This window comes from Corythoichthys intestinalis, chromosome 16 (genome assembly GCF_030265065.1).
Source record: "Corythoichthys intestinalis isolate RoL2023-P3 chromosome 16, ASM3026506v1, whole genome shotgun sequence".
NCBI classification, from domain to species: Eukaryota; Metazoa; Chordata; class Actinopteri; order Syngnathiformes; family Syngnathidae; genus Corythoichthys; species Corythoichthys intestinalis.
The window spans coordinates 20,616,331-20,642,798 of NC_080410.1; the positions used below are offsets into that span (position 1 = coordinate 20,616,331).

General features: G+C 41.0%; 1 protein-coding gene across 7 annotated transcripts in view; it reads left to right on the forward strand.

Annotated features, from left to right (window-relative positions):
* LOC130904772 (protein phosphatase 1 regulatory subunit 29) overlaps positions 1-26,468 on the forward strand; it is a 137,834-nt gene that overhangs the window by 4,556 nt on the left and 106,810 nt on the right. For 2 of the 7 annotated variants that reach the window (XM_057817773.1, XM_057817777.1), the window contains exon 2: positions 10,624-10,712. The exons of 4 other annotated variants lie outside the window; for them this stretch is intronic. The gene's annotated coding sequence lies outside the window, so the exon portion shown is untranslated. Of the gene's footprint in view, positions 1-10,188; positions 10,713-26,468 lie in introns of those variants that run through there. One more of the 7 variants, XM_057817776.1, reaches the window with a different exon arrangement.

Sequence of the window (26,468 nt, forward strand, 5' to 3'; positions counted from 1 at the left end):
TACAATTATGAATAATTAAAATGCCACCAGTGAGGTTTCTAAATTTACAGAAAGGAAGATGATGATATTTTTGAGTCTATAAAATGGAAAAGGAGTAGTCAGTCTTGGCAGCATCAAACAAAAGGATCATTTGTCAATAGGACATTCATGCTGATCAATATTCAATAATTGATACGTGAGCCTCACTGTGACTATGCTCCCGTAGTAGGTATGGAGTTTTATAGTGTTGTAAATTTTCTCTCACTGCAGTCAATAATGAAATCTCTCCCTAAGACCTTTGCCATCCACGCTGCTATCAATCATTGGTCACGCCCACTTGAATTAGGAAGCTACATAGGAAACATAAGTGAAGCTATCCTGCCCCAACATCTTTTCTCTGACTTATTTTGTTCTTTTATACACCCTTAAAAGCCCTCCTCTTGTTTGTTCCATTGTATTCATCACCGGCGATATCCTCACTCCATGATATCGATGCTTCCCGATGTTGCACTTGGAGAAATGATGAGCAGTCTCCGATCAATTGCAATCACAGATCAGTGGTGTAGCGGGTGGAGAGGTGGGGGGTAGGGGAGGGAAATCAGTAAAAGGCAGGCCCGGGAGACCTGAATAATGACCACCTACCTTGCAAACCAACTGCCTTGTTTCTCTGTAATCTTGAGTTCATCAGAACTGTATTGAACTACGTTAGTCATAATTCAGGGAATCCAATGCACTGTCTGTTGGGGTGCTCCTGAGAGCTGATGGATGTTGCGCAGCTGAGAGAGAGAAAAAAAAGGAAAAAAATGCTTGAGGGAAGAGGAGAACCAAAGACAACGTGAGGATGGTGTTTACCGAGCCACATAAAAATAAGGAAAAAAACGTATCTTTTTACGTGGGATGAGGAAATAAGATTGTCAGAAGGCTGCAGTGCAGTTATTTACACTTCCGTGCATCAAAGCACATGGACAAAATGCATTATTTAGGGCGTTATTTATTTGTCTAGTTTGCAGGAATCTGCGAAATCTAGTCTTATAATGACAGAGTGGAAGGACGGCTTGCATTTTGGGTGCAAATTACGATACCATAGTTACAATAAAATGAGTTGATAACCTCTCCAGTCCTTCTTATATCATCCTGAATTTCTTTATTGATTTTTTTTCATGTAAGCATATGTTATAATTAATATTATTTCCTTATTTCGTATCATGAATTAGGAGTCTTTTGCATTTAGGTTTAACTTTAGGTTTAATTTTTTATTCAAGACATAGCCCATGCTGCTGATTTCAGTAATTGCAGATTGTAAAATGTGGTTGGAAAAAACAGGATACATACAAGAAATGGCCCTCTACAATTTGCTGATCTTCAGTGAAGGTCCTATTTTGATTGAATTCCTTTCTAGTTGAAATGGGTTAACAGCCAGAGCCATTAGTGCAGTTAAAGCATCATGACCTCAACAGTTAGAGAGGCCAACACACTTTGGGCTTTGGTGGCCGAATTAATTCACGTAGGTGCTTCAGGTCAATTGAATTATGGAGCAAATTTGGTGGGTCATTAGAGCTATTACTGGACATGTGATTAGTCAGGTTAAGAAAAGCCACTCAATTGCCTGCCGCAACAGATTCATTTGCTGCTTTCTATGTTTAAAAAAAAAACATGCATTGGCTATAAAAAGTTTACACATCCATTCATTTTCACTTAATTGATAAAAAAATAAATAAACCAAGATAATTAACCTAAAAACATAATTATATATACTGTATATATATGTTTTAATTTGTAATATTTTGAAATGGGAAGGGATGATAAACAACAATATTTTTTGGGGGGGGGTTTTGAACCTGTCCTGTTCAGCTGGTTGGGGGACCTGATAACCAAGGAAAGGTGGTGGTGGAGAAAAGTGATTGGGAGGGTTGAAGTGTGCCTAAATCAGCCATGTGGTCTAGAACCCAGTATTTGTGTGAATCCCTTGCGAGTGTGAGTATGTTGGCATCCAGTTCTATGCTGTCTCATCGCTAATTCTGACACCGAGGTTTCCTACTTGAGTGTGTCTAATTTCACATAGTCATGCGTGAGTCCCATCTAACATGTGATAGTCCCGTAGATGAGTAGAGATGCCGCGTGGGTGCCACCCAAGGGCCATGGCCCTTCCCCAGCCAATCTGGGAGGGGGAGTGAGCCAGCGCAGCACATCCATCCTTCCGCAGCCCAGCAAAGGGGCCATCGTCACCCCCTAGGGTTCAAGGGTGGTACCCCGGGTCACCCACGCCCCCATCAACTGGCCTTCAGGGATGGGAAGAGGTGACACACCACCAACCCCACGCCGGCCCCCGGGGCTTCAAATCTTGTATTTTGCTTTCTTTGTGTAGTTTGTGTTTTCTCCTTGTGTCATTTAATATGAGAAGATTATTGCAAATCTTTGTACTTTATACTGTGCCCTGATACTGGTTGGGAGCCAGTTTAAGACTGCCTTATCCAGGTGATTGGATGTGGGCTGGAAAGAACTGCGGTGGTCCCACTGCCCCCAGCTCTCCTATTTTAATGCATACACTGCACTACCCTCCCCACAGAATTCCCATTTCGGTGCTGGGTAATGGCTGCAAATCGGGGACTTAGCATCCACAGTAATCAAGCGTTAGGTGGGTTCACATAATTTTCTCATTGCGTGGCTCCCGGGGCGTGGCCTTCTCTTAGTCTGAGCTGCCGTTTGTGGGGGAAGGGGGAGAGGGAGTCGGGGATCCGGTCCCGCTGCTGCCTTCCCCTCTCTTTTCTGCCCGGGTATTCTCCTTTGACTCCGGCGCGGGTCGCTAGCTGAGTGCTGGTGGGTCGGCGAGGTGTCGCCAACTCTGGGCGGAGACTCTGTCCTGCCCTGGGCCTAGTGAGCAGTGTCGGTTAGTGGGGGTTGCAGCGGTAGCTGGTAGGCCAGGTGGGGGCGCATCCCCTCATTCCTTTCCTGAAGGCCGGTTAATGGCAGTGCGGCTGGTGTGGGTGACCATTCTGGGTCCCAGGGGGGTGACGGCAGCCCCCTTGCAGGAGAATGAGTGGGCTGCACGGGCTTGCCCCCCCGATTGGCTGGGGAAGGGCTGTGGCCCTTCATGTCTAATGGGATTAACGCATGACTGGGTGCAATTAGACACACTCAAATAGAGAAACTATCGGTGCCAGGATTAGCAATCAAGCACCATAGAATAGGATGTCAACATATCCACACTTACAAGTGAATCACATAATACTGGGTTCTACACCTCACATTGTTGATTTGTGTACGCTCCACCACACTTAATAACATCTCTTTCTGACTCTCCCCCCTTCCGTTTTCTCCTCGATCAATAGGCCCCCCACATAGTGTCCATCGGAAATACAATTAGCTAATGATAGCGGTACTATATTCAAAGTTAGTGTAGTCGTTGAATGCATTTCTTGATTTTGTTTGTTCTTCTTTTCTGTCTCTCTCTCCTTTCTTATTTTCCTTTCTGTCCCCCCATAACCGCTTCCTTCTTGCTGCTTTCTCCTAATAAACGAAACACAATGAATAATCACAATGGGAGTATATCATACTCTCATGTGATACATTACAACGGTTCAGACCAATGGAACACTCAGATTCCCATTCTCCGTGTCAAGCAGCTGAACAGGAAAAGTAAAAAAAAAAAAATTTAAAAAATTGCCCCATCTTGAGCCCAAAGTTTACTGCAATAGATGCCGTTCACGTGATTGAATGAGGAAAAGTGGTAAAGAAATCGGATAGATGCTAAGATATTGATCTAAGTGTGCGTTATGTAATTCTTCTTATCCCATATTAAACAGGGCTGCTTGGCCCACCTCCGCTAGCTTCACATTTCAAGGCACAACCTTCGTATTGATTTCTGTATCCACCAAGAGGGATTATGCAAAGATCCTAAGAGGGATAACCCTTGGGAACTGTTCACACTTACTCCTCCACATGTCATCCTCGTCCGAAGCACACTGTGTTCACTTTCAGCCTACCAGCTGTTGCAGTGCAATCAATACCACGGTCATGTTTCACAACTCGAATCACTCCCTCGATGCCAGGAGCTTGTGGGAGATCCCCCTCAGGCCAGAGACGCAGAGTCGTGGTTGACAATGGTTCGCTGATGAGGTTTTAGAAGAGAAGACAGTAACAACTTGTCATGAGAGTATGGCGTGCTGTTTTATTTGCTTTGCTTCAGGCGCTAAACGCAGGGACAAGAGAAAACCCAGCGTCAACCCTAGCAAACTCTTTTTGTCATTGTGCCTATTTGCTATGATGGCTGCAGTCTTTGTGTGAAAGCAATGTAGAGTTACTGGCCAACAGCAGTAATGTGGGATGAAACAAAGATGGCGAGCGACACAAAAGGCTTGGCTCAGTTGAGCAGCTGTCTCAGATTTGAAAGATTACAAGTTCAACTCCGAATCCCCCAGCGGTTCTGTTGAAATATCATCGAGCGAGAGGTGAATGTCGTTAACATTTTCCCCATGGCAACATATGGCATCATTATGTGTGAATGGGTGAATTAAGCGGCACTGTAAAGACTGTTTGAGGTGCTTTATAAATGTAGCCCATTTACTATGACCTAACTGGAACCCCTTAAATGCCAGCTGCTGTGGCAGCCTGTTTCAGACATGCCCCCTCACTTTTCAATTTTGCTACCATTCTGGTTTGGGTTCTTAGAAAATCGCATTACAAGGTGAGTTTACAGTAAGAATTTCGAGATGATTTGTGATAGACATCCAATCCATTTGAACTAGGAGGGCTGACAGCGAATGAACGAATGTATACTAGTGAAAAACTAATCTCAATTCATAGTACAAGGATAAAAAGAGCAGCGTAATCTGACATCAAGCATCGTCATTGGCAGTGAAAGAATTGTTTGCCTTTCTCTGTCCAGATTTTGCATACAAGTCTACCCTCCAAATATACGTAGTCCTTGTTAGGTTTTGTGTTCGTTCCCTCCTAGTGTGTTTCTGTGATTGCCCATTGATTTCACCTGTTGTGCCTGCTCCTAGTGTATCGGCCAACCTGCATCCTTCTGTGTCACCCATGTGTTCCTCGTTGTTTCGTTACCCCTTGTCTCTGTGTGTATATAAGCTCCCAGTTTCTTTTCACTCCTTGTTGCGTCATTGTCAATGTCGTTGTTGAAGTCTAGTTGACGGACACAGGAAGTGTGTGTCCTTGCATTTGTTATGGTCCGAATTGCGGAGCTGCAATAAACGTCGACTCAAATGAGTTCAAGAAACTAAATTCTGTGCTTTATGAAGAGTGAAAAAAGCAGAATTTAACACAGACGAAATAATTCGGCCGATTAGAGTGAAGTATTACCGAAACAAAATGGTGACGTCACGTACCGTAATGGTCGGCAACGGGTCGCCGCATACGTTTCTTCAACACAACGTGGCCGTGTCAATGAAAAAAAAAATCGGTTTATAATATATATGTAATACATATATATTTCTGTCTCCATCCATGTACCAGTTTATAATGCGCACCATGAGTTTACAAGTTGATTTTGGGGAAAAAAAGTGTGCGTTATATTCGGGAAATTATGGTATGAAACAAATCAAAACGCCATTTCCCTTTTTGACATTAATTTTAAGTAAATTGTTGCAGTGTGGTGATTTGCTTAAATTTTAGCTGTCATTTCTTGTTTTTGTTTTCCTTCAAACATTTGTCCATGTCAGTCATGCAATAATTTTGTTCTTCTGTATCGAGAAAGGCTTCTTGTAATCACAACCCAAAATTCATGCCTCAACGTGAGTGCCTAGCTTTGAAAAGATCCTGCTTCCAGCTCCATCTGAATATTTCAGTGATGTAATGTTTCTGTTGTTGTAACCTCAGGATTTTCAGGAAAATTTTAAATTTCCTATAATTTGTCTCATATTGGAAATCTCCATTATACCTGTCATCATTTAAAATATGACGCACAGGGGTTCTGCGCTTGTTGAAAGCGGGAGGAATGCATTCCATTTTTTGTTTGTTTGTTTGAATTGCTTATTGTTACTGTGCAACTTTCTTTTGGTGGTAAATTTAAAGTGCCTATGACAGGATAAAAAAGTCTTAAATAACATTATTATGTGAGAGTTATGTTTTGAGACGATTTGACTATATACAACAGTTTGGCAAAGCGCGGATTACGAGAAAATAATCTTTTAATCTGCCGTTTAGCCATGCCTGTCATTATAGCGCTCTAGCGTCCACAGCTGGAGGATGACGTCGGCAGGGTCACGATTTCAGCTGATTTAGAATTCAGCCCATTGAGCGGGAAGATTCAGAACGAGGAAAATACGACACAGAGCAGCAAAATTTCATCATCGTTTCACTCTTTCTACTCCAATATTTTTTACAGAATATTTTTTTTATCTAAGTATTTTTCCCCAATTGCTAAATAAATGGTATGGTCATGACAAATAACAGTCTGTGCTAAATGAAATATGAAATATTAAAAATGAATTTATTCAGTACGACATGGCAAAATTACTCCATAATGGGCAAAACTGTTGACTTCTTGCACCTCCCGAACGATATTTTATGCCACTGGAGTTTTGTCATTTTTTTTGTCACTTTTGTCAGGATTTTGTCATTTCCCTGCCGCGGCTTCGGCTATGACAGCTAGCCGACATGCTAACCCGAACCGAACGGCGTTTAAAAGTCTTATTCTCACCTTTCGAAGCGAAAAATAACACAAAACAACCCCAGAACATATCGCACGACGGCGGGGTTGTCGATTGTCTTCGCCGATCGGCAACCCCCCTGGCAGCGAACAAGTGACAGCTCGTTGTTCCCCTGCTGCGGGCAGGAGAGCTCGTTTGCAGGGGAAGCAGCTGGAGAATGACCGCCGGACAAACCGGCCGATGTCAAAAGAGCGCGTAGCTGTGTGAGCCCAACCCAAGGATAGTGGTCTATTGCCGGTGTTCTGCCATATTTTGTACCCTTATAATATTTTGCTCCCAAAGCTGTTGTGGCTGTGAATAAGCCCTCTTTTACATTCATTTGGACTCCAAATGTTATCCACAGGTGGTAAATAAACAAGTAACATCGTAAGCATACATGCTCAACACGAATACTGCGTAAATTAATGCTTAACTACACGGCGAAGACGTAAACAGGGAGAGAGCGGCGTTCAGTTGTTGTGTGCAGCTAACATGGCAGGATGTGTCTGAGGAGAATTTTTCTACATACCCGTCCATGATCAAATATTCCTTTATTTAAAGAAAGTTTTCGTGTTTACTGTGTAATCACTGTATTCGTGGCCATTTTTTAACAAAGTCACAATCTCTGATGGGGTGCAAAATTTGACACAACACCGGGCACACGAAGAGGGCAATAAGCCGAGTATAGCGCTCACCTTTTGGGCAAGCGAAGAGGAGCGAGGGGGGTGTGCGACAAGCCGCCGGTCTTCGGCCGAGTGGCATTCTTGGTGGACAAGGAGCATTGTCAGCCACAAAATGCAAGCCACCTCCGTATTAAAACGTGTGCCATGATCCCAGTATTTGACATAATACAAAACACGATGTTTACTCACTTCCTCGTAAGTCCAATGGTCCCACAGTTGTCTGACTTGTTTTGCCAATCTCGGGGTTGGGGTTTTTGAAACCCAACAAGGCTCACACGCCTCTCCCTGGTGCAGCAACAAAACAATGCAACACATTTGGCTGGCATGATGCAAAAAATAAACAAATTAATCCGCGAAATCAGCTGAATCCGCAGTCCATCTGCATGCTATAAAGCAATGCTGTATTGTGAGATGCTGACGCTGGTGACGTCACATTTGCGTTCCTCATCAAAACAGGAAGTTACTCATTTACATGGCGCAGAATTTAAAAAATCAAATCAATAAATCAAATCAATAAAACTATCGCTTACACGAACATCCCATTTTGGAGCATAAAATACCCCGTGAAATATGAAATAAACATGCTTTTTTCTGTCATAGGCACTATAAAGCATAGACTTGTATAATATAAATGCCTACAGCTTGCAAAGTGTCCGCAATACACACAATTTTCAAACTGTCAAAAAACTGAAATAAAAGTTAAAAAGTGCATTCAATGCACGTTATGCCAGTCACATGGAGAAGAGTACCGATAAATACTGTATGTGCTGGACAAACCAAACACATAAAAAGCATTTTTTCATTGTGGCCACCTAGTGGACCGTTGGCAGCTAATACAATGACTGGGTTTCTTGCCGTTTCGGTTCCACATGAGCACCTGATGATTTCCCTTATGCATGTTGATAGTACCAACGCAGTAGTGACAAAGTGCTGCATCATGACCTGATGTTGAAGAAATGTGTTGGATAGCGGCAAGCTGTTATCAGAGAATGGAGGAGGTGCTTATCTGTGTCTGTTTGATGGAATGTGTTGGCTCTCCTTTGGCAACTCAGAGAAGCAGTGTGCATATGGTTCACATTGTGTGTTGGTGTGCGTGTGTGTGGTGGTGCATGGACACCCACCTTATCTTTTGCAAACAAGGAAGTCCATCACATAATGTACCTTGAAGAATTTCTGTCGTCATGGTTTCTGGCTGGAGCAGATACTATGGGAAAAATATTTCTGTATATGAAAATATTTGCAGGCGAACAACCTTGGGCACGATTTGCATGTCCGTTTTGGGAATTTTAGCCAAGAGAGGAAGCGATGTGATGAGTTTAATTCACAGTGTCTGCTCCCACTGTCTAGAGCCACAGTAACTCCGGTCATGCAGGAATGGCTGCAAAACTGTGGATGTCTCCATGCGACCCAAGTGCGCCTCAATTAAAGGAAATGAGAGGAACCACTTAGATTGTTGAGTTGGGTGTGTTCATTCCCACAACAATGCAAACTGCCCTTTTTCGAATGTTCCATTTTGCACGCATCTCTGTAATTGCCAACAACCGATCTAAAAGGCCTCCTCGCACAGTTGAGCAGCACGTCAAACTACATCTGGGCTGAGCCTGTTTTATTTGATTAGAAATTCCCTTAAAAATTATGGCACAATCTAGTTTTTTCTCTTGTTTAAATAACTTTACCTCCATGTGATCTCGAAGTGATTTTGTTAGATTCCCGATCAAATGAATTCCAAAAATATACAATAAAAGGTATTTTATAGCACCACCATTATATCTACGCCATTAATCACACCTACTTTCTTCTGTCAATTACATTATAGTCTCAATCTACAATTTTTTATATATAGTGATGGCCAAAAGTGTTGGCACCCCTGCAATTCTGTCAGATAATGCTCAATTTCTCCCAGAAAATGATTCATATTACAAATGCTTTGCTAGTAATAGCCTCATTTATTTCTGCTTGCAATGAAAAAACACAACAGAGAATGAAAAAAAAAAAAAAATCATCATCATTATACACAAAATTCCCAAAATGGGCTGGACAAAAGTATTGGTACTCTTTGAAAAATTATGTGATGCCCAAAGACATAAAAAAGCCAGGCCAGAGTTTGCCAAAACTTACCAGAGAAAGCCAAAACGTTTTGGAAGAATGTTCTTTGGTCAGATGAGACAAAAGTACAGCTTTTTGGGAAAAGGCATCAAGATAGGAAAACAATGGGTCCTTCAAAGAAAATAACACGGTCCCCACAGTCAAACATGGCGGAGGTTCCCTGATTTTTGGGGTTGCTTTGCTGCCTCTGGCATTGGACTGCTTGACCGTGTGCATGACATTATGAAGTCTGAAGACTACGAACCAATTTTGCATCATAATGTAGGGCCCAGTGTGAGAAAGCTGGGTATCCCTCAGAGGTCTTCCAGCAGGACAATGACCCAAAACACACTTCAAAAAGCATTAGAAACTGGTTTCAGGGAAAGCACTGGAGACTTCTAAAGTGGCCAGCAATGAGTCCACAGCTGAATCCCATAGAACACCTATGGAGAAATCTGAAAATGTCAGTTTGGAGAAGGCACCCTTCAAATCTCAGAGACCTGGAGCAGTTGGCCAATGAAGAATGGTCTAAAGTTCCAACAGAGCATTGTAAGAAACTCACTGATGGACACCAGAAGCAGTCATTTGCAGTTATTCTGTCTAAAGGTTGTGCTACAAAGTATTAGGCTAAGGGTGCCAATAATTTTGTCCAGCCCATTTTTGAAGTTTGGTGTAAAATGATAATGATTTAAATTTTTTTTTTCATTCTTTTGTGTTTTTTTTTCATTGCAAGCAAAATAAAGGAAGATATTACTACCAAAGCACTTGTAATTGCAATCATTTTCTGGAAGAATTTGAGCATTATTTGACAGAATTGCTGGGGTGCAAGCACTGTATACCCTGGTTATTTAAATTGTTTACTGCATAAAGACTGTAGCCTAACAGGTGTTTTCTGAGGTGTTACAGGCAAGAAACATGTATTCAACTATTTGGATCGAGTGCAAAGGCAAGCGTTTGTACTGCTATCAAATAATATAAACTGAGGAAGAAGCACAAGACTCATACGACTAGCAGCTTCTCTTTTCTTCCAAAATCTTATTTTTCAGGCTGTGAGTTATGAATACTGTGTAATAAAATAGTAAGCATTCCTACGTAGAAAGAATTCCTATTCATCCATTCATAATATAATAACTTTAAATTACTGTTTACTCTGTGGATTTATAAAAATCATACATTGGCTGTGATTTTGTCACTGTTTACAGTATGTGAGTGTGAACTGTACTGTTTACTAGGGACCATCTGCCACCATCTATTCTCTGTGCCAACAACCCGAAAAACCTGCCCCCGCTTCTAACAACCCACCACCAACCCTAATTAAAAGGTAAATACTTAATAAATATTTTGCGAGTAAAACGTGACTGTGAACAAGTGAAGAGTGAATGTCAAAAAATGTACAGAGGTGATTGGGATTTGTTGCTTCAGCACTGTAAAGCTGAAAGCTTGATGAGGATGGAAGGGCAGGCACACTGAGCAGACAAGAAATATACGGAAAGACGTCAGCCTCTGCAATGCTACACTCTGATAAAAACATTTGTAGTTTTGCACACTCACACATACACAGACACACTTGCGTACAAAGTGGATTTTGGAATAATGCCTTGTTTTTTCTCTACTGGCCTAGATTCATATGGCATCTGTGCTGCACAATCATTTCTCACTCTATCTCTATCCGTTGTTATCACTCTGCTCTTTCACTCATTTGTGAATACACACTTACTCAACCACGCACACACACACACGTCTCGTCCAGTCATTCCTCTTTTACTCTTCTCTAGCCATCCTTCATTCTTCAGATCAGAGTGCTAAGATGAGGTTATAAATATTTTAGCTATGCATGTGCATTTTTATAAGCAGATAGTGCATGTTATCTCGTCTGTGTGTGCGTGTCTGCAAGTGTGTCTTGGCATACTTTGCCGAGGATGTGTCGGCGTGTCCTACTGAAGCATCTGTTTGCATTTTAATGTGTGACACTGCCTTCAGAAATTGAATGTCTGCCTTAAAACCCCCTGAAGAGATTCATCGAATTCTTAAATATATTTTTAGGGAGACTAAACCAAAGCCTTTCACTTGACCTAAATTTTAATTGAATGTGTAATATTGTTTAATGTTGTTCTGAAAATGATTCTGTTCTGGAAGCGCAGAGGAATAAATGTTACCATGTCTGCTTCAAAATCAGGAGCCTGTGTTAGATTCCCGTGTGGCTTGCATATTTTCTTCCAAATTCCTAAAACATGCTTTTGAGGATAATTGAAGATGGCACACTGGTGTGAATGTGAGCTTGAATAGTACTTTGTTTACACAGTACAGTCGTACCGCTACATACAAAGTTAATTTGTTCCAGGACCTTGTTAGTAAGTTGAAATGGTCATATGTCAAGCAGGATTTTCCAATATGAATACATTTTAAAATGCCATTAATTTGTTCCACAGCCCGAAAACCTACACTAAATCCTTAATAAATAGTAATTCTACTATTACAAATAGCAATTACAATAGCAAAACGGATAAATTAGTTATAATTTATGTAATAATGTAACGAATCGGGTTCCAATGCGGGGGACATGTTTTGCGTGCTGTACCTGAACGTACTGTGTGAATGACTTGACAGAGGGAAAGAGTTCACTTTCTCTTTAAATTAGGGCTGTCAAAATTATCGCGTTAACGGACATTAATTAATTTTTCAAATTAATCACGTTAAAATATTTGACACAATTAACGCATGCACTGAATGAGCCGCTCTCGCATTGCCTCAAACAGATTTCAATGACGCCGTTTATGGACATTAAGAGTGAAGAGAATGCCACCGGCCGCTTGGGGGCAGCGCAGCGCCGTTCCATACTAATGTTATTCCTTCTAATAGTGGGAGAATTAGTAGTTGTGAGACATTTATGCTGTTGCTTTGTGCTTCAAACATATTTCGGTAAGTTTGCTTTCTTTTAGTGGCAATTATATGTCTCTTGTTGTATTTTGAGTAAGATATGCACAGAGATATATCTGTTATATAGGCGAGTGGACACAGGCGTTCTTTGGGCTGCGCCTTTTATTGGCATAAGCTTCTGCAACTCCTTCACAACAAACAGACGTATCATTTAGTGAAAGCACAACAAAAATAATATTGCTATCTCTCAAAAAAAATAATGTTCACAAAAAGAAAAGCACTTCAGTCTGTAGTAATGAGGCCCTATTCTCACACAGCTAAACAACAATGCAAAGTGAACTGGCATTACTCAGAGTTTGGTCACTCAATTCTTATTATGGTTATTTTTATTCTTATTATATTAACTCTACTTTTGATTGAAAATTGTACAAATGTTATTAAAACGAAAATATGAAGAGGGGTTTTAATATAAAATTACTATAACTTGTAACTATAACATTTATCTTTTATGAACTATAAGTCTTACTATCCGTGGATCACTTAAACAGAAAGAATGTTAATAATGCCATTTGTGGATTTATTGTTATAATAAACAAATACAGCACTTATGTACAGTATGTTGTATGTATATATCCGTCTTGTGTCTTATCTTTCCATTCCAACACTAATTTACAGAAAAATATGGCATATTTTAGAGATGGTTTGAATTGCGATTAATTGCGATTAATTACGATTAATTAATTTATAAGCTGTAATTAACTCGATTAAAAATTTTAATCGTTTGACAGCCCTACTTTAAATGTTTTGTTGTTGCTGTCAACTACAGTGGACAGTAAGTGTGTTGTGTTGCACAAGTTCTGAAATACAGTGGGGCAAATAAGTATTTAGTCAACCACTAATTGTTCTACCACGTGAAAATATTAGAGAGGCTTGTAAATGTCAACATGGGTAAACCTCAAACATGACGGACAGAATGTAGAAAAAAAAACAGAAAATCATATTGTTTGATTTTAAAAGAATTTATTTGAAAATCATGGTGGAAATTAAGTATTTGGTCAATACCAAAAGTTCATTTCAATACTTTGTTATGTACCCTTTGTTGGCAATAACGGAGGCCAAACATTTTCTGTGACTCTTCACAAGCTTTTTACACGCTCTTGCTGGTGTTTTGGCCCATTCCTCCACGCAGATCTCCTCTAGAGCAGTGATTTTTTTTGGGGCTGTCGTTGGGCAACACGGACTTTCAACTCCCTCCACAGATTTTCTATGGGGTTGAGATCTGGAGACTGGCTAGGCCACTCCAGGACCTTGAAATGCTTCTTACGAAGCCACTCCTTTGTTGCTCTGACTGTGTGTTTGGGATCATTGTCATGCTGAAAGACCCATCCACATCTCATCTTCAATGCCCTTGCTGATGGAAGATTTTCACTCAAAATCTCTCAACACATGGCCCCATTCATTCTTTCCTTAACACAGATCAGTCGTCCAGGTCCCGTTGCAGAAAAACAGCCCCAAAGCATGATGTTTCGACCCCCATGCTTCACAGTGGGTATGGTGATCTTCGGATGCAAGTCAGTATTCTTTCTCCTCCAAACACGAGAACCTGTGTTTCTACCAAAAAGTTCTATTTTAGTTTCATCTGATCATAACACATTCTCCCAGTCCTCTTCTGGATCACCCAAATGCTCTCTAGTGAACCGCAGACGGGCTTGGACGTGTACTGGCTTCAGCAGGGGGACACGTCTGGCAGTGCAGGATTTGAGTCCCTGGCGGCGCATTGTGTTACTGATAGTAGCCTTTGTTACTGTGGTCCCAGCTCTCTGTAGGTCATTCACTAGGTCCTCCCTTGTGGTTCTAGGATTTTTTGCTCACCGTTCTTGTTATCATTTTAACACCATGGGGTGAGATCTTGCATGGAACCCCAGATCGAGGGAGATTATCAGTGGTCTTGTATGTCTTCCATTTACTAATAATTGCTCCCACAGCTGATTTCTTTACACCAAGGGTTTTACCTATTGCATATTCAGTCTTCCCAGCCTGGTGCAGGTCTACAATTTTGTCTCTGGTGTCCTTCGACAGCTCTTTGGTCTTGGCCATAGTGGAGTTTGGAGTGTGACTGACTGAGGTTGTAGACAGGTGTCTTTTATACCGATAATGAGTTAAAACAGGTGCCATTAATACAGGTAACGAGCGGAGCCCCGTTAGACCTCATTAGAAGAAGTTAGACCTCTTTGACAGCCAGAAATCTTGCTTGTTTGTAGGTGACCAAATACTTATTTTCCACTCTAATTTGGAAATTAATTCTTTAAAAATCAAACAATGTGATTTTCAGTTTTTTTTCCACATTCTGTCTCTCATGGTTGAGAATTACAGGCCTCTCTAATTTTTTCAAGTAGGAGAACTTGCATGATTGGTGGTTGACTAAATACTTATTTGCTCCACTGTAAATGATGAAAAACCTAATGAAGCTGGCGATTTCTTAAGTGATTTTACCACAATAATAATTATAACCTTAACTTACAAAGGCTGGCGAACATAGATCGGAGGAGGACCATCGAGATCTTAGACATTCTACGGCCGTATTGCGGCGCCAGTTCACGGATGCGCACAGCATGCTCATATTTTTCTATCATTTCCATCTTCATTTCAATGGTAAGCGGTATGTGGAAAATCCGCTGTGCGTCTGTCTTGCGGCAAAACCGAGAAACTGGCGCTTTGATAAATCGTCGTATTTCGAGCATGTCATCAGATGTAGAAACAAATGGGGAGTCAAATTTTACGTTGGATGTCGAAAAGATTGTGTGTTGAAGCGATTGTATGTCGAGGTACCACTGTATATGCAATTAGATTGACTGGAGATTAATCCATGCTGTACTCTCCTTCTCTCAAAGTCAGATGGGATATGCCCCAGTTAACTACAATCCCTAATGGGAAGACGTGTTAGAGAAAATTGATGGACACATGTTGCCCCTCCCACAGATGAAAGAGAATCTTATGTTGTACATCTGATGTGTAGTTGCCCCTTGCTTTTGTTGTTATTATTTCTCCACAAGCTAGTTGATTGTGCCCCCCGCCTCCCAAATGGACTAAATCCACTCAGAAAATGTCATGTCCAACTGCAGCAATACCTTCCTTTCTACATCCAATCAGCTGCATATGATATTTCTTTTTACAACAATCTCCTAATCTTTTCAGATACATAGAGGGGTAGAGGTATTTGCACCCCTTGTGATTTTGCAAGTTCACTCACTTAGAAAATGGGAAGAGGTCTGTCAGGTTTCGGGGCTGTTGTTGAGAAACACAAAGTTTCAGCTCCATGCAGAGATTTTCTTTTGGATTGAGGTCTCTAGACTGGCTAGGCCACTCCAGAACCTTGATATGCTTTTTACGTAGCCACTCCTTGGTCAGCTTGGCTGTGTGCTTCGGACCATTGTCATGTTGGAAGATCCAGCCACGACTGATCTTCGGGTCTTTGACTGAAGGAAAGAGCTTGCACCTCAAAATCTGAAGATACATTTCACCATTCATCCTCTGCTTTATACAGTACAGTGGTCATGTCCCCTTTGCCGAAAAGCAGCCCCAAAGGATGAGGTTTCTATCCCCACACATCACAGTGGTGTTCTAGGCATTGTACTCATCCTTCTTTTTCACCCACACACGAGGAGTAAAGTTTGCACCAAAAAGTTCTACTTTGATCTCACCTGACCACATGACTTTCTCCTAAGACCCCTCTGCATAATTCAGATGGTCCCTGGCAAACTTCAGACTGGCCTTCACGTGTACTGGCTTCAACAGGGGAACCTTCTGAGCAATGCATGATTTTATTTATTTATTTATTTATTTATTTATTTTTAGCCTTTTTATATCAAACCAAACAAAACAACCAAAAACAAAAAAAGAAAACAACAACATATTGAACCCCCCCGCCCCCCCATACCCACGGCACATATCTCCAAAACCATATAATATTATTATCGTTCCCCTTTAAGGGGGAGAAGAACACCGATCAAGAAACAAATATATACACATATATATTATAAAATTGTCCAGGCATAGTTAAAAAATCCACATCAAAATGACAGTCTGTGCTTCTAACATATGACAAAAAGGGGTTCCAAGTTTTTTAAAAGGACCCAAATGATCCACAGAGTGTCAGTCTGTTTTTCTCCAATTTGAGAAAATGCAGCATCTCCTTGATCCAATAGCCTTGTGTAGGTGGGACTGAAAATTTCCATCGCAAAAGAATGCATGATTTTAAACCATTGCACCGTAGTGTTCTACAGACAGTAACCTTTTAAACTGCATCCAGCTCTCTTCAGGTCATTGGTCAGCTCCTGCTGTGTAGTTCTGGGTTGAGCCCTCACTTTTTTCATCATGAGTGATGCCCCACGAGGAGAGCTTTTACATGGAGCCCCAGTCTGAGGTAGATTATCAGTCATGTTTAGCCTCTTCCATCTTCTAAAAATTGCTGCAACTGTTGATTTATTCTCACCAAGTGCTTCCAATTGTCCGATAGCCTTTTCCAGCTTTGTGGAGCTCAGCAAATTTTTCTCTGGTGTCTTTTGAAAGCTCTCTGGTCTTGCCCATGGTAGCAGTTGGATTATGACTGACTGTGGGGTGCACAGGTGACAATATTCAGCTCAAATGAGTGATGGGTACAAATACTTAGGAATGCCGGTAAATTACAAACAGTGTTGGGAATAACGCCGTTATAAATAACGCCATTACATAACGGCGTTATTTTTTCAGTAACGGGGTAATCTTACAACGCCGTTACTGACGGTCAAAAGCGGTGCGTTACTTACTTTGAATAAACTGAAGAAACTATCAGCTGTAGCGAGTCTACTCTGCTCTGTTTATTTGTCATCCAAGACTTGGGGTGCGTTCAGGTTCATGGCAATGAAAATAGTAAACACACATAGCCTACCTTTGCAAGAACAATGGAGTTGCCGTTTGATACGGTCATAATATGCAAGTCCTGCAACCATCTGCACAAAATTGTTCGTAGCTTTGTAACGATTTGAAATTTGATGAGTTTAGTAACATACACAAAACAATTAATACTGCAGAATGTCCATTTCGTGTAATTGTGGAAGCCCGTCGACATCTTCACTCCATTTGTCTTCGGCTTGCTCGTAAGGGTCAACGTTGTTCACATTGTTAAGTTTGATCACATATCTGTTCTTCGCGTTAGTAACGAGTTTGTCTCTTTATCGAACTGGCAAGTTAAAGTTTAATGTCCCGCGAGCCAGACCTGCTTCCAATATGGGTGCGTTGTTGTCAAATCTCACGTGATCCCCTATTCTGTGACGTAAACGGTCGAGCCTAATAGCGCACGAACTTCAGAGCCGGTGTTTCCACACACAAACCGGAACAGCGCGTGCGGCAAACACACACAAGCAAAACAGATGCAGAGGGATATGATGGCAGAGCATTCAGAGGAAAATTTCTCCTTTATGAGGTGGAGATATAAACACTATTTCAAGTTGGTCGAAATTAGAGGAAAGAACGTGCATGTAAAATAATAATTTATGTCCCGGGGCAAAGCTTTTGTCGACATCTGTGGTAAGCAATTCAAATCTGTTTATTTTTGTTGCACTTCAAGTGTAGGATAAATATGTTGCTGGTGAGGAGCAATACATATTATAAGGTTCTATAACACAACTACCTGTCCTTCTCTGTTCAACTGACTCGAATACTGCTCAGAAAATTTCAAATTCTTTGACATACAACAACTTCTTTTTAAAGTAACGGATATAGTTACTTTCCCTGGTAACTATTTACTTTAACTATAGAGCAATTCAGTTACTAACTCAGTTACTTTTTGGAAGAAGTAGTGAGTAACTATAACTCATTACTTTTTTAAAGTAACGTGCCCAACACTGATTACAAATAAATTATTAATAAAACAAAAAACAAACATACAATATGATTTCTGGATATTTTTCAGATTGTCTTTATGAGTGGAAATGCATCTATGATTGAAATTTCAGATCTCTTCCTATTTTCTAAGTGGGTGAACTTGCAAAATCACAAGGGGTGCAAGTACTTCTGCTCCTCACTGTAGGTGCTAAACGGTTCTGTGGTCATGATCACACTGACTACTGCAACCATATTAATCATTGCCAAACAAAGAGGCTCCTCTCATCCAGTTAAATGCAATACACTATCCTGCAATGACAATCTCAATGTGGCAGAGTGAATGTCAACAGTATCTTTCTCAAGAAGAAACTAATTTCATCATTCAACTAGTCAAAGTGCATAAAGTGCATTTATTTGGAGCTGCAAGCAGATCTCTATAGGAGAATGGTGCAAAGCCGGCTTGGGTGGAAGTCATAAAATTGTGAATGAATCTTACGGCATGAGAAAATGGCTGCCCGGTGCCAGAGAAGTATAAATTCTTGGAAAGAAAAGATCAGTTCTTAGAAAAGCTCATCTGTACAATTAGATAATAAATCCAATCTTTCAATCTCCTTCATCTGGCATGATCCTTTTGTCCTGATTGTATATTTACTTTGCTGTGGTTCCACACCGCATGTGTTGTGTTACTCGAAGCTAACCAACCTGAGGGGACAATTCAGATAGATATGGAATAGTCGGGGGTGATTGAAATGCATTGTGGGGCACATATCGGCACACTTTGTTGCAGACTGAATTGCTACACTGAGAGTAGACAAACGGATCCTGAAGCACAGAGGATTACAATTTGCGAACGTCCCCTGGATTTATATTAAGCCGTGTCACCATTAAATGTGTTGCATATACAGTCCTACCATGCTTCTCAAAGATTATTAAATGGATATCATTTAACATTTATCCCAAGTAAAATTCATTTCAGTGCCCTGTAAGTCAAGTCCGCAGGCAAAAAGTCATGTCTTTAATGTGGAAAGAAGCTCTTGGCCTCAACAAATCGATAGAAAATAAGCCCAAAAATGTCTCTCTCACCTCGCTCGATAAAAATATTGATTGTGCTCCTGTCCAAAAGGGGAACTGCATTTTCTTCCATTTGTTTTTTCCCCCCTTTTTTTTCTTTTCTTTTTCTTCTTTGCAATTGTACTGTTTTTTATGAGTTCACAGAGGAGTCACTCAGTCCGTTATGGCCAAACCAGCCAACACGTGCCAGAAACACAGCGTGCACACTCCTGGGGGTTTAAATTCCACAAGCGCTCAACACTTAATTCACCAGCCTAGGGACAAAAGCTTAAGTGGGTTTGGGTGTTACATTGAAAGTAAATTTATAATTAAAATACATTTTGAAGCTAAACAATGCAATCAACCAACTTAAAAATTGGCTTTATTACCTGAGCCCAGGAACATGACTTAACCAGCATTCACAGGCATTAAGCTTTAATTACACTAGAGTTAGACATTTACAGTGTATCACAAAAGTGAGTACATCCCTCGCATTTCTGCAGATATTTAAGTATATCTTTTCATGGGACAACACTGACAAAATGACACTTTGACACAATGAAAAGTAGTATGTGTGCTGCTTCTTTAATAAGAGTTAATTTATTTTCCCCTTAAAATAACTCAAAATATCGCCAGTAATATCTAAACCCCTGGCAACAAAAGTGAGTACACCACATGGGAACTACATACGTCCCTAAATGTCCAAATTGAGTACTGCTTGTCATTTTCCCTCCAAAATGTGATGTGGCTTGTTACAGGAGTGCTGTCAGCATTGCTGTAGAGGATGAAGAGGTGGGGGGGGGTGTCATTCTCACCACCATGCTTGACTGTAGGCATGACACGCTTATCTTTGTACTTTGTACTCACCTGGTCGCTGCAACACATGCGTGAGACCATCGGAAACAAACATCAGACCATAGGACATGGTTCCAGTAATCCATGTGCTTTGTTAACATGTCTTCAGCAAACTGTGTACGGGCTTTTTTGTGTACCGTCTTCAGAAGAGGCTTCCTCCTGGGGTGACAGCCATGCACACCAATTTGATGTAGAGTACGGCGTATGGTCTGAGCACTAACAGGCTGACCCCCCACCTCTTCAATCTCTACAGCAATGCTGACAGCACTCCCGTAACGAGTCACATGACATTTTGGAGGGAAAATGACAAGCTGTACTCAATTTGGACATTTAAGGATGTATATAAGTGGGGAGAACAAGTATTTGATACACTGCCGATTTTGCTGGTTTTCCCACTTGCAAAGCATGTAGAGGTCTGTAATTTGTATCATAAGTTCTCTTCAACTGTGAGGGAAGGAATCTAACACAAAAATCCAGAAAATCCCATTGTATGATTACGTTGTATGATTTTTAAATAATAAATTTGCATTTAATTGCATGAAATAAGTATTTGATACATGACAAAAATTGAACTAAATATTTGGTACAGAAACCTTTGTTTGCTATTACAGATACCAAACGTTTCCTGTAGTCCTTGACAAGGTTTGCACACACTGCAGCAGCGATTTTGGCCCACACCTCCATGCAGATATTCTCCAGGGCCTTCAGGTTTCGGGGCTGCTGCCGGGCAACACAGACTTTCAGCTCCCCCCATCAATTTTCTATCGGGTTCAGATCTGGTGACTGGCTAGGACACTCCAGGACCTTAAGATGCTTCTTACAGAGCCACTCTTTAGTTGTCTTGGCTGTGTGCTTTGGGTCGTTGTCATGCTGGAAGAGCCAGCCACGACCCATCTTCAGGGCTCTCACTGAAGGAAGGAGGTTGTCAGCCAAGATCTGGCGATACATAGCCTCATCCATCCTCCCCTCAGTACGGTGCAGTCGTCCTGTACCCTTGGCAGAGAAGCAGCCCCAAAAAATGATGTTTCCTCCTCCATGTTTCATGGTTGGGATGGTGTTCTTGGGGTTGTACTCATCCTTCTTTTTCCTCCAAACACGACGAGCTGAGTTTAGACCAAAAAGTTCCATTTTGGTCTCATCCGACCACATGACCTTCTCCCATTGCTCCTCTGGATCATCCAGATGGTCAGTGGCAAACTTCAGACGTGTCTGGACATGCACTGGCTTCAGCAGCGGGACCTTGCGTGCGCTGTAGGATTTTAATCCATGACGACGTAATGTGTTTCCGATGGTTTTCTTCGAGACTGTGGTTCCAGCTCTCTTCAGGTCATTGACCAGGTCCTGCCGTGTAGTTCTGGGCTGATCCCTCACCTTCCTCATGATCAGTGATGCCCCACGAGGTGAGATCTTGCATGGAGCCCCAGAATGAGGCAGATTGACCGTCAACTTGAACTTCTTCCATTTTCTAATAATCGCTCCAACAGTTGTTACCTTCTCACCAAGCTGCTTGCTTATTTTTCTGTAGCCAATCCCAGCCTTGTGCAGGTCTGTTATTTTATCCCTGATGTCCTCACACAGCTCTTTGGTCTTAGCCATTGTGGAGCGGTTGGAGTTTGTTTGTTTGAGCATGTGAACAGGTGTCTTTTATACAGGTAACAAGTTCAAACAGGTGCAGTTACTTCCGGTAATGAGTGGAGAACAGGAGGGGTTCTTAAAAAAGAACTAAGAGCCGAAATATATACTAGTTGGTAATGTATCAAATACTTATTTCATGCAGTTAAATACAAATTTATTATTGAAAAATTATACAATGTGATTTTCTGGATTTTTGTATTAGTTTCTGTCCCTCACAGTTGAAGAGAACTTATGATCCAAATTACAGACCTCTACATGGCTTGCAAGTGGGAAAACCAGCAAAATCGGCAGTGTATCAAATACTTGTTCTCCCCACTGTAGTTCCCATGCGGTGTACTCAACTTTGTTGCCAGGGGTTTAGATATTAGTGGCTATATTTTGACTTATTTTGAGGGGAAAATAAATCAGCTCTATTGTTTAAGCTGCACACAGACTACTATTCATTGTGTCAAAGTGTCATTTTGTCAGTGTTGTCCCATGAAAAGATATACTTAAATATCTGCAGAAATGCGAGAGGTGTACTCACTTTTGTGATACACTGTATATTTATCTCTGACCTATTTTACCAAATGCAGAACTTCCCTTTGCATAACCCCTATTGTCAAAGACCTGAATTACAGCTCATAAAAATGTGGAGTGGCTAATAACTCTTGAAAACTACTTATTACAGTCTAAGGTCAGTGAGTCGTTGGACATAACAATAAATAAAGCTGATACAATTCTATTGGGAACACTTCCATTATCTTAAAACACACTATTTTATCAATGCAGAAATTTTATTGATATGAGGGTGATTGTGGCTTATTTTATTTCGTGTTTTTTTTTTTTTTTATCTGCTGCAGAATGCCTCTTAAATGGGAGGCAGAGCAAGGCAGGTGAAGAAGGGTCATGTTTTATACTTGAATTTATTGTAATTTAAGTTAGACCTTATCAGTCTGTTTTTTTTAAATTGCTGTTTTTTTCACATTTAATTCTTTAAATTGGTACATTTTATCTTGAAAAAAAAATATTGAATGCAATTTCAACTCAAAACTGGGAAACTAACAATAAAAGCTCAAGTTCCCACTGTGGAATTTACAACAGGTGAATAATAGTATGATTTTATTTTTTAAGCTTGCAAATATTTACCTTTCGTGAGGACTAAGCGGCATGGAAGATGAATGAATGAATGTTACACAGTCATTTTTCTCAACTGCTTTTGTGATGGCAAAAAAATAAAAAATAAATAAAAGGAACAGTTTTCAATGACCTCCCTGGAGGTAAAATAGCTCATTCAGTCCTGAGGGATTATTGTGGCGTGAGTACGGTTGTGTGTTTGCATATGTCCATGAGAAATACTGCTGGCCGTTGCTTTTGTTCTAATTATGTACCAGGTTCCCTGCATGCATTGCGCTTCTGTAGCCAAGCTACAAACACAAACGGCTGTTTGCGTTTTTCACTGTTTATATAATGCTTGCTGTGAGGTTCCCTTGTAGGTCATGCTTGTGATTCAGGGGACAAATTTGAATAGAAACACATGAATGCACAAAACAATCATACATTCAATCATACATTTCGCTTTCCAGAGCAGTTCTGGATTTGAGGGAGATCTTTTCAATAAATTTCCTCTCTGTCTCTGCCAGTCTGATCCACTTGCCTATGGGTAGCCGTTGAAGGGGGTATAGAAAGTGAACCTGATAGATAACAGGGCTTTTGTGATCTAAAGGGAAATAAAATATACAGTATTGCATAAAATCATAGTAATTGTTTCATAGTTGGAAAGACATGTACTGTACACTGAAGTAAAACTTTATTAAAGCAACTATTACATGAACAGCCCCATTCAGTCTTTTTTAGTGTGGGAGTTCGCAAGCACAGCACATTTTGATTTGGCAGTATGTGCCCACTCATCACTGCAAGTATGCTACACATCATTCAGGAAGCGAGGTCATCTCATATGCACAGCCCTTCAGGTCACCTTACTGTTTGGAAGTGTCAATAAGTCCCTTCACTAAAACTAAAGTCCAGTTTTGGGAAAAAACTCTAAAGCCTGGTAAAGGCTAAGATCAGAGGTGGGTAATAACCCTTTACATGTACTCCCTTACATTTACTTGAGTAACTTTTTGAGAAAAATGTACTTCTAAGAATAGTCTTTTTATTTTTTTATTTTATTTGTATTTTTATTATTATTATTATTTAAAACCTGTCCTGTTTAGCTGTTTGACATGGAGAATGGAAGTCTGAGAGTCTAGTTGATCCGAACAGTTTTAATGTTTCACATTAGAGTATGACATACTCCCATTTTGATCATTCAACATATCTTGTTTATTTAGACAAAGCAGGGATCAGGAAGGGGTAATGGGGGAACAAAAGAAGGAGAGAAAGACAGAAGAAACACAAAACAACAACAAGAAATACATTGAACGTCTACACTAACTATGAATATGTTGGTGTTATTGTCAGCTAGATGCATTTCCGTTTGACACCATGTGGGTGGCCTGTTAACCAGGGAAAGAGGGGGTCTAGAAGATAACTGATTGGGAGGGGTGGAGTGTACACAAATCAGTTCTGTAATCTAAAACTCAGTAATTGTGTGAATCCCTTGTCAGTTTGAGCCCGCCAGCAACCGACTCTACGCTGTCCCATGGCCACCCTGGCACTGAGGACTTCACCCGAGCGCGCCCATTCACATCCGGCCCTGCGCGAATCCCACCGAAAATGCGATAGCTCAGCAGACGTGCGCTAGCCCATCCCTTCTCCCACAGCCCAGCAAAGGGGCCATCGTCACCCCCCAGGGATCCAGGGTGTTCCCCGGGTCTCCTGCTCCCTCATCAACCAGCCTTCAGTGATGTTGAAAGGGGAAGCCACCAACCCACACGCCTACCCCCAACCCTGACCCGCCCACCTGAACCACGAGCCACAGCCGCAGCCCCCCAGCTGGCACGGCACATCGCAGGACCCCCAACGGCCCACCAAGCCCAAGACAGGGCAGGGCCCCCCCCCTCACGGCGCAGGCGACACCCAGCCAACAGACCAGCGTCCAGCCATCCGCGGATACCAAGGCAGAGAAAAGAGGAGTAGGTTGAAGCAGGAGAATGCCGAGGAGCCCCGACCCCCCCAGCCCCCACCCCCACCCCACCCCACTGCGGCCGGCAGCCCAGAAAGAGGGGAGGCCACGCCCCGGGAGTCACGGCATAGAGAAAAAGTATGGGACCCACCTACAGCAGAGTAGTCTTATTAAGCCATACTTTTTACTTTTACTTGGACAGATTTGTGAAGAAAAAAACGGTACTCTTACTCCGCTACTTTGGCCTACACAAGAGTCGTTTCATCTTTATATTAGATTTATTTTATTTGCCAGCAATGGCAGTAGTACCTGTATGAATTTCACCAATGAGACGTAGCAACAATAATCACATGACACCAATCTGACTCAAGTTTGCCGTTCTATGATCACGCCAGCCTGTTCAATCACATGGCGTATTTAAAGCACCGTGAAAAATGAAGTATTTGACATAGAGCGCTGCCGTCAACATAACTCGAAAGTGCGGATTTAAACCTCTTTGCCAGTTTTTATTTGGCACCGACTGAACACGGAAAACCGGAGATATGATCCTTTTAATTTTATAATAGTAACTCTGAAGGAACTATTCACTATTCAAATTAGGAACTATTTTCTCCACAAGAGGGCACTCAGGCTCTTTGGATGAATAATGCTTCGTTTCTGTCTTTTTTTTTTTTTTTGCCCGAATTCAATGATTTTTAAAAATTATTTCTTTGGATGAATTTGATTATTTAATGGGTTATTGTACAGTATGATTATAACAACAGTTCATATAGATAAGTTTGTACCGAGAGAAAAAAAAATACCATTGTTTACCCCCCAAAAAATTCAAACAAAAATAAGCAGTTACTCACAATGTTACTCATTACTTGAGTATTCTTTTCACTGGATACTTTTTTTTACTTGTGCTTCAGTACATTTTTTTGGATAACTACTTTTACTTAAGTAATATTATTTTTTTAAGTAACGCTACTCTTACTTTAGTAAAATTTTTGGCTACTCAACCCACCTCAGGCCAAGATCATATAACACTGTAGGTATTATGGTCTTGTGGTGTCCTGTCTTCAACCATTCTTGCAAAAGTTATCATCCATGCTATCCAGCTAAACCCCACTCTCCCGCCTCCCATCATCCCCCTCTCCCTCGGGTCACAGTTGTGCGAAATCCTCTTCTGGCTGATTTTGGGCAAGACGCTGACTGGCCGCCAACCATCCACAGAACATACAGAATATTGTAGACAAACATTCATTCTCAAATTAAATAAATGTTAGCTTAGTACTCGCCAACACTAAAATCAGTTAGTTTTCAGAAAAAAAAAAGACTGATTAATGAAACTCCAATGGAGTAAAGGTTTACGTTTAGTAAGACACAATTCCCAAAATCCAATTTTTAAAAGTATTTATAATGCTCATAAAACCTGTATCAAAACATGAGTAGTCATACTTTAATTTACTACGACCTTAATTTAGGTTAAAACAACAACAACAACAAAAAAATCTTCCTCTAAACAGTTCCTGTACAGTTAAAAAAAAAAAAAAAAGGTTTTATTATCAGCAGTCAAAACGGCTCGAAAGTACACCGTTGTGTGAGTTTTTGGATGTTGCACTCTATTCTAATTGTTGGGTTTACTTATCTACTATTACGAGCCCTGGTGGCAAGCCTTACGCAGAGGTACTAAGCACACATGTGCCTGGTGATGTTGGCTGGAGACAGCAAGACAGATTGGAAAGTGATTGAGATGTATGCCACTCATTA